Source organism: Trichoplusia ni, chromosome 7 (assembly GCF_003590095.1).
Source record: "Trichoplusia ni isolate ovarian cell line Hi5 chromosome 7, tn1, whole genome shotgun sequence".
In the NCBI taxonomy this organism is placed as follows: domain Eukaryota; kingdom Metazoa; phylum Arthropoda; class Insecta; order Lepidoptera; family Noctuidae; genus Trichoplusia; species Trichoplusia ni.
Window position 1 is genome coordinate 13,835,078 of NC_039484.1, and position 17,726 is coordinate 13,852,803.

At 32.5% G+C, this 17,726-nt stretch overlaps 1 protein-coding gene across 1 annotated transcript in view; it reads left to right on the forward strand.

The window, feature by feature from the left end:
• Window positions 1–3,739: 3,739 nt before the first annotated feature.
• LOC113496172 (probable cationic amino acid transporter) overlaps window positions 3,740–17,726 on the forward strand; it is a 138,364-nt gene continuing 124,377 nt past the window's right edge. Inside the window, exon 1 of the mRNA XM_026875308.1 lies at window positions 3,740–4,218. The gene's annotated coding sequence lies outside the window, so the exon portion shown is untranslated. The remainder of the gene's footprint in view (window positions 4,219–17,726) is intronic.

Sequence of the window (17,726 nt, forward strand, 5' to 3'; positions counted from 1 at the left end):
GATATCTCGCATTCGCACTGGGGATGACGATCATAATTAGTCGAAAGAAAAAATGCAACCAGTTGCTAGCTAACCATGAATTGTTTTCTTTGCTTTTCTGACGTTGTTTATACATTTGAAAACCGAAAAACTAAGAATAATTTTTTTACATCTAGTGATTGTAATACACTAGAGCATTTACTTGTTATGTGACGTTTGTGTGAACGGCTCTCTATTCATAGAGTTAGACGACGAAAAGCTCGAATTTCGAACTTTCAGACAGCGACTGTATTTTCTTCTACAAGTAAATGCTCATGCGTATAATAAAGTAATCCATAGAAGACAAAAAGCAACCAGAATCAAACAATGCTTACTTGTTACACTCATGAGTTTTGACGACGCTAGTTCCAGTACTACGGTTAGTGTAAGGTAACTTAGCACTACTTTCCGTATTCTTTGGGGACAAACAAGCGATTCAATTTACAAACGTGTAAACAAGCCGTGCCTTTTCTAATCGCTACGTCGACCCGCCCTTAGTCCTATACCATGATTAATAAAAGTATTCCGATCGGCTTAGTGGAAAAGAGATGGCACACTAAATGTTGGTATTGCCGTAACAGTATTGTTGTATCAGCAACTTTCCTGTTTCAAGAGCTGATGGTCTAGTCACTGTCTCTTTTAATACTGATGTATAAACGCTCATGTGATAAAAGAATACACTGCGAAGGTACATAATATATAAGGCTTTAGTTAATACCCGTGCTGCAATGTTTAAACATTAAGCTGCTTAAGCACTTTAGGACCGCGTAAATTTCAACTTGAAGAAAATGAATATCGCTCTTATTCTTTCACTTTTCATTTCATTAAGGTTTTATACATGAAAATGGCTGTTGTGCATTTTTATCTGACTCCGCAGACTGAAGGTTGTGTTTTTCGAATGATAGTCCAATGTTCTAAATTGTTTAAGGACACGCTGTGTAAACGTAGTGATAGATATTTATCAATGTTCATTCTTATTTTAGAAATTCCCATTTTCATATTATTGCAGACAAGTTTTTTTTGGAACAAAAGGAATGTAATTTACTTATTTGTTTTAATTTTGTGAGATAACGCTCAGTAACAGTGATTTACGTTGAGAAAATGTGAAATCTTTTACTTGAATCTGTTTCTTGGAATCTTCGAATTCGTTCCAGCCTATAACGAAGTAATGAATTATAAAAATAATGAAATGATAGCTAGACAGTTAAATCTTATACAGATGATGTTTTTATATTATTGTTATATAAAATAAATAAATGGGAATTAGAAAACGGTTGGAATGGGCGTATTGAAAGACGATCATTTTTTTTCTTTAACGTTTTTGTAAAGAGCCCTTAAATAAGTCAGTTTCAACATAACCAAATTTTCTATTCAGTAATAAATAATGAAACAACAAATCTAACCAATAAATTAAAAACCATGAATAAGTTAAAGACTTTGTCTGACTTCATCAGTCATTCCAACCAACTATAGATTGTCTGTCCTGACTATAGATTCAGATGCCCTTACCCATAGGCTACAGGGTCTTGATTTAACTACTGCATTCTACCAATGCTCGTTTTATTAAAGGTTGTTTTCAATGCAATTTTTTTATTGGGAGGAATAATATGAAAAAGACAATATACATTTCGTAATTTGTTCCATAACTTATTTTAATATCAAGCTATATTCGGCAAGTGATATCAATCCACCCACAAGCGGCACTCTCTATGGCATATAGTGCGAGTTGCAATACATTACGGAGCCACGCAGCTCAGGTATCAACAGTGATACATCATCACAACTTGGACAATATTTCTCGTTTCATCTGAATCAGTTTCAGTGAGAAGGACTTTACTTGCAATAGCTATAGTTACGTGTCGATTAATACAATGCGAGATAAATATGAAATCTGAGTATGGGTATCTTTGTGTGTATGATTTTAATGCCTGTGAACCACAACGTTGTACAAGACTTAGATAAACAGAAATATTTTTCAGTGAAATGATTGTCGGGTCTCGAATGCATGGCTCTTGTTTGATTTTCCAGCTATGCTACCAAGTTTGGATTGAAAGTTGATGGTATATCAATTTTTTATTGCGTAGGTATTTCTGGGAAGTGGGCTCTCCTTCTATTTTCAAGCTATTCGTTCGGGAAGTGGGATCTTTCACTGGTTACAAAAATAACTGTTACATGATACAGTAGAGTCAGATCTGTATGTATTATAAAAAAAATATTTGTATGTACATCTGTTTTGTGTTTACTAATGTCTTCCAACTAATACGAAACTGTTTCGTTTGCCTTGATGTAGAGGAAAACAATATTCATCGATGGCTTCTATAACAACCAGCTATTTAGAATAAATAATCAAAATGTCAAATTACTTCATTTTTAAGTTTTATTCCGTATTATTGATAGTTAGGTCCCGGAACAGCTTTTTCTGTATATTTTATAAAATAATGATGTAAGCAACTTTCATCATAAGCAAAGAAAGAATCCCGATTCAATTTTTTTGATCCGGGCAAAGGACGAATTAGAAAACAGACACATTTTTTTATAGTGTGGCCTGAAATCCATAACATTTATCTTTTCCCAGTGCATTAAGTTTACTGAATGTACCAATGTTTTTTTCGAATTAAGTAATATGCGTATTACAAAGTTTTACTAGCTTAAAACGTTATAAGAATTCAAAGGAATGAAAAGTCAGATATAGAATACAAGCTCTTCAAACTCTGACATCGGTTTATATATAACTATTTATATAAATTATTATAATTATATTAAATCATGAATAACAATACCCTAAGGCCTCTTTAGTCGTAAATGTATCAGAGTTCTACTAATTGGCTGTCTGTCCGTTTGACAGTCTGTACTTACAAGTTACCTTAAAGTATAACCGTTAAACATATGAAATATCCAAGCATGATAAATTTCTATTGATTTTTTAAAACTAATAATGAGCCTTAACATCGGAATTCACACTATCGTGAGTCCGAATGTATTTCGACTTTTGAAACCCTAAAACGTAACTTTTGATACAAATTAATTTAGTCTTCAGTTCAAAACCTATTAGGAAATTTATAGCCCTTTATCTTCTAATATATTTTTATTGGCTATCTGATGAACCAAATACACTGCATCGTCTTTTTATTTTAAGCCTTCGCTTTTAAAGCAGAGTAGAGTGATACGTGCAAGCCTGTTGCGGTCTCGCCGACCCAGCTCCAAAGGATAATGTTAGCACAGCCGCACCGCTGCGAATTAAGCTCGACCTCCGTGACGCCTAAGTATTGTTCAGTTTAAAATGGACCAAATTATCTGAAACCTAGGCTTGCTAATTAAACAATGGTGAAACTTAACCATGTTAAATACTACATTAGTGTTTTTCTCATATTAGAACCGACTTCCAAAGCTGTTAGTTCATTGATAAAACATATTCATGCTTTGGTAAAATTACTTCTAATCGAACGATATTTTTTGAATGTGGGTCACATTCTCACTCGCTTTTTACAAGGAGTTCATTCGATCGTGCATTTGTTTCTCTTGGAATATAACATGATTTTGTTTTTTAGAATATTTTTATTATTTGGTATTACGATACAGCTAGGACTGTTGTTTCATAAGATGTAATGTTTGATGATAGAAATATGTAGGATATATAATAAACGGGCACGATGTGATTCAAGCGCTTCGTCGTGAGATTCTGTCAATTTACCACCACTTACCCCGCGCTCCTAAATTCGGTCTTGCCGACCGATATCCTCCTTCAACGCTAGCAAGATTTGGGATTAACTTCGGCAAATCGATCGATTACCCAAACTTACGACCATAAGTTTTGATATGTAATTCTTTGGGACCACCTGATGGAACTGAATAGATATCACGTGGACATCGATCGTGGCATCGTCGAGAATAATGAGAGATGAATAGTTAAAGCCTCCTCACATTTTGGCAACGTTGCGCCGTAGGCGGGCGCGGTGGTGTATTGGGCGGGCGGGATAGGGGAGCCCGCGAGGGGAGGTCGATAAGCAGTGTGAATCGGTTCGTCGAGGCAGACGGTCGCGCGCCTGGCCTCCGAGCCGGTCGTCACGCTCTCGCTTCTCTCGCCGCTCTCACCGCTACCCCGCCCATCCCGGCTCACTTTGCCGCTGGCGTTCTCCCGTGCCGGTCGTGTCCGCGCGCTCGCTCCCGCTGCCGATCGACTTTAGCGCATCAGTTACTGACGTAAGTATTTTTTCAGCCAACCTGTGGGTCGCCGTTGCGTTCTCTAGGTCATTTTATCTCGTGAATATTTTCGAATGCAACGTTTTTTACTCTTTTGAGTCAGATGTGGATTTTTTTTTGCGCGCGCTTCGGAGCTTTGCTACAATAAAGGGACGTCTTTGGTTTCGTAATATTTTTGAAAGAAAATTAAAATTCTGGCGGTACTCTAAAATTTTAGTATTCATTAACAAAGTCGCGGTTAACTAATGCAATTTAATAAAACTCATCCGAAATGTTTTAGATTATCGGAAAATCCTGATTTTATGGGTTTTCCTTTTAAATAAATTTTAATGGGACAATAAATGCAATAAATTTAATAAATACGGCTAAATAAATATCGTTTTAGCCAAATTAGCAATGGCAATCGTATGCTTTAAATCGTAACTCATTGAGCCTTTGTTTAAAAAATCCGAAATTTTGGAGAATTTTAATAAACCTGCGAGAATTGTTTTCAATACAGAAATTAATCAATCTTTCTAAATAATTACTGTAGGTGTAGTCATTATTTAAAAAGACGGCAAATAACGACGCTTTCGATTCTATTGTCGTATATAATAAACGAATAAGCCTGCATAACAATAGGCTTGGGGAGGCACCGGGTCATACAGTTTTATGAATAAAGCCTTTATCCGTATTTAAGACGGAACGCGGCCTACATTTAGAAAATCTTCATAAAAATTTCATCGGTAAAAACTTGGGAGTCGAAATTCTTTTTTTTTTAATCTCAATTCTGTAATGTTATTTAATTTTAAGTACTAGGTACTATTTCGCCTTGGATATTAAATGAAATATTCATTCTTGTCGTTATATTTTTATATTCATGCAGCCATGAAAACGACATTTACAGTACAAAAGGTGTCGAAGACATTTCTTTTCATATGGAGATCTCGCTCTTAACTGTAGATCGAAATTCAGTTTTGTATTTACATTTCCAATTCAATTCTACGAAGAAGATTTTTGTATAGATTTCTTGGTGTATCAATAAGATACTAACCTTATTTAAAAATCAAAAAGTATTTAACCTCCTTTGTCACATTACAACCTATTGTTTGACTTTAGGTTTGGATTTCAAGCTTTTCGATTCTTTTTAAGTAATCGATATAAAATTTAAATGAGGAGCTCGGCGTTAGTAATTATAAAGGGTAATTTCTTTCGAAATCGATATCGAAAGAAATGAAAATCGATTACGATTTCTTTTTCTTAGAACAACCGCCATTTAAACGCGATTAACGTTATTAATAACACGTCAGAATTTTAGTAAGATATTATTTTATTTAACTCTTTTATAATGCTATAAAACGGCTTGGTTGAATATCGACAACTTAATAGTTTTATTCGACACGCACATTAACAATTAAGTTGAACATTTTATGAAGGCTTATATTTCTGCGGTTTCGAACAGAAATTTTCCTTTTCCGCCTGATTTACAACCGTTTTAGATCAAAATAATTATTATAATTTTGGTGATTTATTAAAATGATTATAATTACTTCTTAAATTCTGCGCTTGCGCATCGTTGTGTCTGATTTATCTTTTGTTCATACATTTTAATAATATTTTTAAATTTTGCATATGCGAAAGACAAAACGGAATTGCCGCATGAGTTACTACACCATGACTATTTCTAATTCATTTTTATTAATAAATTAATTTTATTTTTAATTTGAATGCTTTGATATTTCTACATGCGTTACTTACGGCTTATATACAATTATTTTTCAATCGTATCTAAGCTTCAAATTAAATAAAAAAAACATCAATTCATGAAAAATGTCGTTGACGATTGGAGTAATAAAATCACAGCGTATTCGAGTCACTTTAGAACCAAATATAATTGTTTCCTTATTATAAAGTTATTGTGACAGCAGTATATTATCGTGTTACCCTCGTCACAACCCAACTTTAGTCTCTTGTCTCTAAGCTTTGAGCTTCAAATTTTTAAAACGACTTTTCCCTTTTTTCATGTCATGTACAAGAACGTAGAGGGGTCGCGGAAATAATAATGAAATCGATTGAACTTGGTATTTGGAAAGCGCTTTGAAAGTAAGCGTAAGCGTTTGTAAAACTTTTTCCTTCAATCTTTGAAAAAAAGTATTAGGATATTAAAATATTGACTTGATATCGAGGGTGTTATAGATTATCAGAAAATATAATTAAAATAAACCGTCCAGTTTTTGTTAGCCAGTACTCAAAGTTTTAATTTAACTTCTATGTCATTCAAACAAACAGATAATCCCGAATCAGTTCATACCCGTTACTGTAATCAAAATAATTAAGTGTTAGCAAATGAATCCGGAACTGCACAAATCTAATTACAATAATGAATTGCTCTAATCATACTGATAATAACTTTATTCGGGAAAATTACATCAAAATTAAAGATTTAATACACAAAAATTAAAATAGACATCCTTTTTGATAAATTGTACCAAAAATAGTAAAAATATTTTAATAATTTAAGACTCACACAAATTTTTTTCGGAATCAGATTTTTAGCTTCTATACCTAAACTAAAACTTTAAAATAAACTACACATTCGATAAAATTACGTTTCCGTGGATAGTTTTCCACGTTCTGAATAAAAGGTTTTCAAGTAAAATAAATTGGTGCCATTACGCCTCATCAATATTCTATAACCTTTCGGAATGGAAGAAATAAATTAAATTATTCTTTTCTCAGAATTCATATTAAAATATAGTTGTATTAAAACTGGTACGTTATTTAGTAATTCTAGTTTGACAGCATAAACATTTTGTTTTTTTTTTCGTTTTTTTTCTACTGCGAATGTATTGTTAAAGAGAAGACAGATTTGATATTATATTCCTAATGTACTTATATAAAGACCAAACAACGAAGCTTTCAAATCAGAATCGCCGTTATAAAAATCCTTTTTTCGGTTTTTATAAACTAACTAATAAGTCTCTAATATAATTTTGTTTTGTTTAAAATATAATTTTTCACATATCTGTAATTATATCAGTTAAACTACTTAAACACAATTCAAAATTGACGATTGACACGAACACGAATTGACACAAACGTTTCATCATTAAATAAACATAGAAGCAAAATTAAATTTATCCAATAACATCATGTTTTTTGATGAATGCATTCAATACATGTGATGAAAATTTATTTGACTTCATATCGAAATGCCCTTTTGTAATAATAATCTTTTGTTTAAATCATGATCAAATAAGTACAATATAAAATATGAACAAAAGCTTTTGTTAGTACGTTTGAATTCAATGCATGTACCATACGATTCATATTACAATAAAACAATAAAAACTGACATATCCAAAGAAATATAGATATATGAAATATAGTCTGTGTTAACAAAAGTTGTATTGATATACAATGTACGGTTTTTAGTAACAATATCGGAAAATCACATTAAGTAGGTACGAGAAATTATGTAATTTTATTCAATTAGTCTGTAAAATTTACAAATTAAGCCAGAAGACTGAATATTACTTTCTAAAAATACCTTTTTTTTGCATAAAACGATAAAAAAATCAAATCATAGATTTCTAAAAATAGTATTTATAAAATACATACATATAAAATGCAAAACGATTTCCTAAAAATTGTACAAAACTAAGACTTAAAATAGAAAACAACCAAGTTTGGAAGACTAAAACACTAATTATATAAAAATAAAATCAATACGTCAGATGCATTGTTAAAAACATTTTACATCAGAAAGTTTGCAATACTCTTATTAGTCTAAAAACCAACGAACCAATCTAGCTAGTTAGCAAGTAGATAGACAGTCTTTGAGAAATAACACGATGTTAATAGGTACTTACGAAGTGGTTTCGATAAGACTCTTGAAACAGAACTGTTGTATGTGAAAAAAAGAGAGCGCTCTACATGGCGTAGCGTTGTCTCTCTTTTACAATAGCAAAAGTCTTGGTGTTGGTGTTTAGTAGGTGCTGGTAGGGCCCAAGGAAAAGTTTTCGTCGGTCAATCAAGTGGGTCTCGGGTTAAAAGTGAAGAGCCCATAGAGTAGTGTTCGGAATTAAGGGGACGCCTGAGAGTGAATTAATGCTACCGATAGATGACAAAGAATTTATATTAGAACGAAAGTTTGTACAAAAAACGAGCCAATTGAGGATTGGATTAAAGATGGCTAGTAAAATGTATTTAGGAGTATCTTTAAACACGCCTACAGTCGTTTTCAGAGTCTTTAGTTTTAAATAGTTTGCGTAATTTATGATGGCCGTTTTCAGATTTCTAAACATCAAAGGAGGTTTTAATAGGATAAAGTTTTCCTTTAATATATTGTATATATTTTGAGAGATTAGCGTATCAGCTGTAGGAGTATTCATGAAAAACACTAATCTGCGTTTAATAAGTTTTATATTTTTGTTAATCGTTGTCACTCCTTTTTTTAATCTGTGGACAATTATCACTTTATATTTCAAATAATGTGAACCCGCGTATTATATAATATAATTAAACCATGTAGACATAGCGTGGCTTAAGAAGCTAATATTTTTTACATTAATATGACGAACAATAAAGGAGATTCTGAAGCTTTATAAAACTTGTCTAATTTAATATCTACTACGATTTACTTCTTTTGCTAGGAGAGATAAAATGGCGTAGATGACCGGACAATTTGTTATTTATTTGATGGTTTCTTAGGATTTTTTACAGCAAATATTTTATCCTACGAGAAAATACATTATTATCTTGAGAAATAAATTTATTGACTGAGAAATAACGTAGAAGTAGGTGTGCTACGAATAAACGTAGCATCGTAGCACTGCGCTACACAATTTACCTTGCTTAGTTTTCGAGTTTCTTCCAGCAAATACGCTTGAAGATATCAGAGATTTATGTGCAGTAAATTATTGAATAAATCTTAGCTTAGCAAACGGGTTCTAGCAGGAAAATACCCACGTTGTTTATAAAGTTATTTTTTTGTAACTTAGACAAAAACTTTACTTACGTATTACGTAATGAAGAGGTCCGCTCCAATTTCGCTTTCCGTTCGTTATGAAAACGATAAAAATACAAACTTACAAATACTTTTCATTGGAGCTAGGTTCAATATTTTATTTTTGGCGTATTGGATAGACGGTTAAACTAAAGAGAAGTGCATCAGCTATTGGTTGATAATAGCTTTTCCATGTTAGTGCCTTTCGAAATAAATTAAACATTTCATGGGAATCGGCTGGCGTTTGACGATTAGTACAGTTTGTGCATACGGCATTGTAATAGCCCCAGACGAATGATAAATATAGGCATTATTCAAAAATGTCTTTAATGAAAAATACTTGACAGTACCAAGATATGTAATTTATGTTTGACACATATATTTTTATGGATCTCTAGAACGTTAGTGTGACCTAGTTGTTAAAGCTTAGGTACCCATAGCTTGTGAAATAACTTCCACGGTTGCACTCTCGCAGTTTCAGTATAATATATTAATATAATATAATAATTCATTCTCCTTGTATATTTTATACTTGTTTCGCCATCCAGAATAGACAAGAATCAATCATCTCAAATCAATCAAATCAAAAAATGGTCTTAAAAATTGACTCTCCCGTTATTGACAACGGACAATAAGACCTATATATATATACAGACCAATAAACGGTTTGGCATAGAACCAATTGGTCAGTACAGCTTGTAAATTAGCCATCCCTTCACACAATACCTGTAAGTTACAATACATCAATTACGTAATAGAGAGTCATATAGGTAGGCCTACGTCATAGGCTCTACCTGCCTGTAGCTGCTTCAAATTCATGCATTGTCTAACAGACGACGTCTTGCTGGAGCGTTCATTCAATAATTAGCATTCCGAGCTTCGGTACAATGGACGTGGCGTTGAATCTAATAAGCGTTTAAGTCTATAGAAGGAAAATCGTTTACCTTTAGAGAAGATAACCGTGATATACGAAAGGGATAGTTTGGTGTGCGGCATGTCGCACCTGATATAAGTAAGTGAAGACTAAAAATATTTTTTAGTATTTCAACTTGTAATTGCCTATACTAATGATACATTGACGCTTTTTAGTCTTTAAACGGCATGGCTGCTTAGGACATGGTATAGAATAATCGGTTAAAATTCAGACGAATGGGATAAATAACAAGTATTGCAAATAATTATTTTTTTAAATAAAATAAAGTATTTATAAAATGGTTTCGCGCCGTTTTGTCTCGCTGTCACGACTACAACACTTCCTTTAACAGACAAGTGGGTGTGTGTGTAAGTGTTTGGAATGTGTATTTTGTTAGGATAACAGACGTCGTGTAACTTTCCAATTAATACGCATCTTGAGTAACATCTCATAAGTTACGCGGTGTTTTTGAACACGGCATGATATAATTGAAATCAAGAAAACCGTGATATTGTGTGGAAGTTCAGAACATTAGGAAATGTTTTTCTTCATATTGCATTTTAATTTAAAATTGTAGTTAAGAATTTCTAATTATGAAAAAATAGACCACAGATTAGACAACAGTTTTAATGGAGCTGCAATTATTGCTTTACAATGATTTGGCAACTCTAACTCTACTCTACTCTTTCTGTACTTCACACCTGAAAATAATATTAATTTTTAGAAAGTCAAAATAATATTCTTGTTTAATGCTCGCACAACTTATAATTGTAAACAAATTTATATGAATGATATCGCTGCCACCGCATAAATATTAAAATACTTTCAATATTTAAACAGGAAGGAAAATCAAACTCGATACTGTTCAAAACGGAAAATCTCATACCAAACATTGACTCAAAGTAAGCAAACACAATTTTATTACAATGAAAAGTAAACAAAATTAATTTTATTGTTTAAATATTATCAAAAATTTATTGAATTAATTATAAACCCCAACTGTTTGAAATGGTATTCGTGAAGATAAATTTATGGCTAATTACCTATATGTTTTTCCTTAAAAAAGAAATGTTTTTCAAATTCGAAAGCTTTCTTTTTTTCTTTAAGAGTAGATAGCGTTCTGCTGTCAACTCGTAAAGAAGTAAAAACTTCTAGAGTGGTTAAGCTACCTGCCTTGCTGCTATTTTCTTTCATATTTTAGGTAATCTACTGTGCAAAAGAACAGAGAACTAGGCTCCAAAACTAGTCGGGATACCCCTGATAAAACGCATACTAAATAAATAATTATAAATCTTCCTCCCGAAACTTTTTATACTAATCTCTAACTTATCTTAAAGATAAAGTCGAAGTTTTAATGTATCTGACACATGTACCTAAATAACGTTGTTTTATTATACACGTTCACTCGCTCTGCCTTACGGAGATACGAAAACAATTTATGGTTTATGTCCCGAACGTATTTACATAATGGCCCATAAGAATTTACACTGTGATTTCAACTTGCATATTTTTTCCCCTATATTAGTTTGTATGGTAAATGTAGATTTAGTACAGAGGAGAGTAGAAATACATGTTTGTTTGAGTGTTTTTATTTGTTTTAGACATTATTTTAGAACTACGTGTTAAAAATATTGAGAGTTTAGTACTTTAAATTACTTTCTGGATCATAAAACGAATGACTAAAAACTCTTGAAAAATCTATTTTTAAAATAAAATAAATAATTATACGAAAAGTGATTCCCGCTTTTTAAAAACAAATCCATTTGCAATATCTGTTCTGGTTAAAGTTAGTTGCAATGGTATTTCTCAATACAAATATTGCAAATTAGACGTCTAAGTCAACGTTGGTTGTCTTGGTCACCAGTTTGTACTAGAGTTCAACGGGTGTTAAACAATAGCTTAGCAATTAGCCTCCCTCGCTTAGAGCTCTAGAGATTTGATGGAGTTTGAATCTAGACGCTCAACTTACAAAGTAATTGAATATTATAAATTACCTGTGTATTCGTAAAACATTTTTTAGTGGAATATACTTCAAACGTCACAATATTTTTAGATTTATTTTTTAAAGTGTGCTAGATATTCTTCTTTCATCCAAAATGAACAAGAAAACAAAAAAAACCTCCTCAAAAAACGTTATATTCGTATATCAAAAATGTAGGTAGCATTAGATTGCAACAGAAAATAGAGTTCTAGTAAAAATTGCAGCACATAAATTCTAAGAAAACTGGGTAAGCGCAAACATGTGAATTCAGCTTTAGAGAATAACAAACTTCGGGTATTTTCTTCCACTTTGTCTTCCGCATATCTCCGAGTTAAAGTTTACAATTTAGTCGACGGAAACAGCGTCACGTACAAAAAACGTGTTCCGTTGCAAGAATAGGAATGGTAGCCATCGAGAAATTAAAATAAGACTTTCCATTTAAATCTAATTTAAATACTCGTTTTGGTTTTTAAAGTACTTAATCAGATGTTTGTGTTACTCTTCTTGTAGAGAAAACCTCATGGGGTTGTAACAAGATCTAATGAAGGTTTCAGAAATCACATATCGAATATAATTAATCTTTGACTACACGTGTAGCCGATAGTTTTACTTTTCTTCCAAGTCAGTGAAAAAAAACTTATTAAACACATAGTACACGCAGTGACAGTCTGTTGCTTCGTTTATTTTTCAATTTGAGTACTTAAGAAGCCGTAAAGGATGGGCAATATGGGCTGCTGTCTTAAATACGACGATCGAAAAGTGAGTTGAAGTCTAACAGACAAAGATAAAATTCCTGATCAAAGGAGACGTTCTGAAAAAGAAAACAAATGCCTAAATTCTATTTATAGGTACAGAAGTAACTTACAAAGTATTTATACTTGATTAAATCTGACTAGAATATGCTTATGTCAGACTATGTTGAACAATGCCCTCTGACGTCTTCATGTTCCCTTTGATGTAACAATACGATTGTCTCGATGGCGTCATGATTTTGTGCGTGATCTGAGACAGTTCTATGTGTAGTCTTACGACTGTCAAGTAACTTCAATCAAAACCTTTAATTCTGCTTCAACGGTTCGGCAAAATTCAGTAACTAGTCTTTGTTGACTTTGAGATAGGTAAATGGTATTATTACTCAGATTATTTCCAAATGTCTGGTTTTGGCTGATTCCAGTGATTTGCTCAGCTCCCTGACGTCCGTTGACTGGTTTTACACTTTCGTTTACTCTAAAAATATGTAATCAAATTTCGCACATCTACTTGGGGTAGGCAGACCGGGTACAAACATACGTAACTGAAACACCCATCTTAATATTTTGATTACCTTATGATACTTATAATACTACATGCCAGCTACATGACAATTCCTAAAGATTAACTGAATGGAAAATAAAATATAAATTCTAGAATCACGACTTCTCAAACGTATACGTAAATTTTATTTGTAGATTTCTTATAAATATATCACGAACATCTTGTTCAAATATCAACGCTTACTCGATAAAATTCAACATGAATTCCTCAAATAATTTCGATAAAAGTGTCGATACACATTCTCAGAAAGCACTCAAGATTCCTCTAAAATATTCTAAGGTTGCAAGTGACTTTGGGAAATTTCTTATACTTGCAAATATATATAAATATGATAGAAGTTTCCGATCGTGGGAAATACCTCGCGTTCACAAGTTACTCGAAGTTTTTGAATACCACGCGTCAACATCGTAACATCTTGGTATTTTTCAACATTTTTGCTTTTCACTCTCGGATTTTGAAAGTATTTCATCGATAAAGATCTTTTGAAATGCAATGCATTTAAGTATTCAATTCAGTTGCATTTTAAATATACTTTATAATGTCAGTTATGGGTAAAATAAAAGTGATACTTTTTAGTTCACGCTTTTCCCATCATTTACTATTCTAAAATTATAAGTTACATTCACGGTTTCTTTAAATAACAGCTTTGTTTCTAGTTGTTTTAGATTATAATAGCCCAGCTGCAAATTAATTATAGCCCGAGACATAACGACCGACTACAGTTAATAACAAAGAAAACAAAAGAAATGCATCTTTCCATAAACGCAACTGTATTTTCCAAGAATTATTAGTAATTTAATAAGTTTTGTTGTGTTATGGTGAAATGTGGGTGTTTTAATGGAAGTTTTTATTCTACAATAAGCAACAATAAAATACTGTTTAATAGGTACTTTGTAGGTTATCAGTTTATTTCTATGTATTAATATATAAGCTAAATTTTACGTAGTCGGAAATTTTCTCCATACTACTTAATATACAATATTATTATAATAATTTTTTTTATTATATATACAAAAAAGGATTATACTGTCTTGACAGTTTTAAAATAAGACTTTGGATAAGTACTATCTCGCGTTCCTAATGGATCAGATCATTTTTCATGAGAGTGCAGCGTCGGTCAGATCCATTCTACCGAAATGTCTGCATTTGTAAAATCTGTCTAGATTAAGAAAAATAAAAGGTGGTCGGAAACTACTTATTTCACTCCAATTCCATGTGAGATTCATTTAAAAATTGTTGACTCCTATATTTAAGAAAAGGAGAAATAAATATCTTTAGGAAACTACCACTCCTAAGATTTTAACAATTTTAACAAGATCAGAGGCTTATGGATGTTTTGATAACAAACAAACCAAACAAAACAATAATAATTGAAAGTTCATTTTTAGAATTTTAAATAAATTCTTTTATTTTTAACTTGTTCGTTCACATATCAGATATTTCACAAGACTGCCCTTGGAGCTATCACGTTCTCAATGAATAAATAAACCACCCCACACGGGCCTACGTTAACATATTCTTTCGCGAACTATAGGTGTGTTGCATCAACCTTGCTCTACATTCGAACTGGCTAGCTACAGGCAGTAGACCGCACCCGTGTTCTTAATTAATAGTTCAAATTAGAACTAATACTTAGGACAAATAGACGAACTAATAATAATTTAACTTCATTTTAGCCTCTCGGTTTTCTTTTGTGTAATATGACACCAACAAACGATTAATACATTTTCATCTTGAACATATAAATATGATAGATAAAGGAAAATGCATATTTTTCAGTTATTTAATGGTTAAAGGAGATTGGATTATTGTAGTTTGTATTGTAACGCAAGCACGTCGTTATATAGTGCTTTTGGACTTAGCAAGACGACAGACTGTATAAAGTTTTAGTCTCCATGATTCGGGATAATTTATAGTTGCACTTAAAGTTTGCGACAGCATTTTCATTCGTTCTAATTCAGTGTTAATAAACTCAAAAGAGGTTAAGTGCTTGATGGGTTTGGACCCTCTTCACAACGCATAAAGCACAGAAGCTCGTTGTGTCATTACTTGACAACATAACTTCGGCAATACAGCAATGCAGTTTACCTAATCATAGCTATGATAAATATAATACAGTATTGATATTGAGAATGTTGATAAGCCCCCTAATATAAGCTATTTGAAGAGTAACCCTTATTATTGAGTTTCGCGATTGATATGTTTGCTCATCCAATCACATACGTTGGTACAAAACTAGGAATCTTTGTGCATGGAACTTCAATGTTTTTTAAACTTCTACCAACATAATTATTTAGTGAGGGAATCGTAAAACAAAGCAAGAGAAGAGATCAGTATGTAACACTCGCAGGACCATAAAACGTCAAAAAGTGATGTGACTTACTTTCAGTTCAATATATTGGAAAAAAATTAAGGCGTTAGCGGTCAAATTAAAATGACTTGTCTACAGGCCTTGAAAACTGTTACAGAACCCGGTATTGGAGTTTGAAAAATATCGATAGATGGTATCGATACAAGGGCGCGATAATTTTGAGGAGATTAAACTGCTGTAGGAGTTTTATCTTAAAATCTATATTGATTGACCTCGTCTATCGTGTGAAGGCAAAATGAGAATGTCTTCACTATGTTAAAGATTCTCATACAAGGCAATTTTATAAATGTATTAAAAACGAAAATGTTGTTGTCTGTATTGTTTATCTGATTTTTTATGAGACAAATATTTTGCATTCGTTTTTTTCAACTTTCCTTTTATTATCTCTCATATATCATTTATCAATCTCAATTTTTCAAAGTGTATCATTAAAGTCTGTTTTGTAATATTAACTTAAAACACAATTCCAATATTTGTGTCAGCTGAAAAAAAATTTATGTTCAAACTTGACCCAAGTATCTGCTTCGCGTATCAAGTATAAGGTTTCTTGTGTAATCTATATCATCCATAGTTTCTATGAATTATATAGTGGGTATATAGGAATTCGATACATAAATCAGTAATTCTGTCTGAGTCCACGGGTATATTTGCTGCCCCGGAGACTAAACGAACGAACTCCTGCACACTGAATACACTTTGATTATTTAATGTTCAATTATAAGACCGATAAACCTTTTCAGAACAGAAAAACAACGTTATAGGTAATAATAGGTCAAATAAAAACAAATGAGAATTAATAGAATACATCTATATTTTTTTAAAGAACACACTCAGTAATATTCCCGTCTCACTCGATCTCCCAAAAGGAGTCTCCGAAATGTAAGCGACAGAAATAAGGTCATCTTAAAGAGGTTGGATTACATTCAAACTTTGCGGACTTACGGCTTTAAGTTTCGCCCTTACGAGTGTTTCAGCTGACGTCATGAAACTGATTGAGCGTCGTGAAAATTGCAATTAGTTTTCCTTTGTGCCGACAGTCGGACCTAAACGTTTATGACGATGACATTGCCGCTCCGAAAGTCCACTAACGAAGCTAAACGCCACTACTTATTAACTTTGAGACATTCACATTAATTTAAACGTTCTTTATGACATCAAATTATCTTTGTCAGTGATACTTTTTGTCAGATTTCGTACGTATTACATTACAAAGAAGAGAGACACTCGATTCAATTTTCTTTTGTTTCTACGTTATCAAAGAACAGTCGTACAAGGACTAGTCTCGTGTTCTCTTTTCAAGTGAACGATAGCTCGTACTCAAACTGTTTTATTGTCTATTAATTAACACATGTTGCCTATAGCGGCTGTGTCTGCAGAACACAGTGCCTCACATTCCCTCGTGTAGCGATACTTAATCGAGTGTCGGTGAAGTGAATGCTTCTCACTCGACGTGTCCTCCCTCCATTGTTTCTGTCCAAGCGACACTGACAAACGTTGAATGCGTATTGTTCAGTTATTTACCTGTGGGCTAACCCGTATAGCTTTGTGTTCAAGAATAAAAAACTCGTTGCTACGTGTGTGAAATATTTTGTCAATGGATTCCGGCGAGTAGGTATGCAAAATATGCTTTTCCCTTTTTCTAAAAGCTGTAAAAAACACATCGAATTTTTGAAAGCATTCATTGATTTTATCTCAAATACATCTCGCACATATTTATCAATAAGCCTGAAAGTTTTATTCGAGTTCAAGTGGGTTTATTTAACACTTTTAATTTAAGGATTTAGAACAAACGTTGAAGGGCGATATTTAAGAATTCGAGCTGGAATTTAATCGAAGCCTTGGAGCCGTTAATTAAAAACATCGTTGATTGACAGCGAGTGTCGCAAAAATCAATAAGCTAGCGAATGTGTTTGCATGTTGGAAACAGCTTTGAAATTCTCGT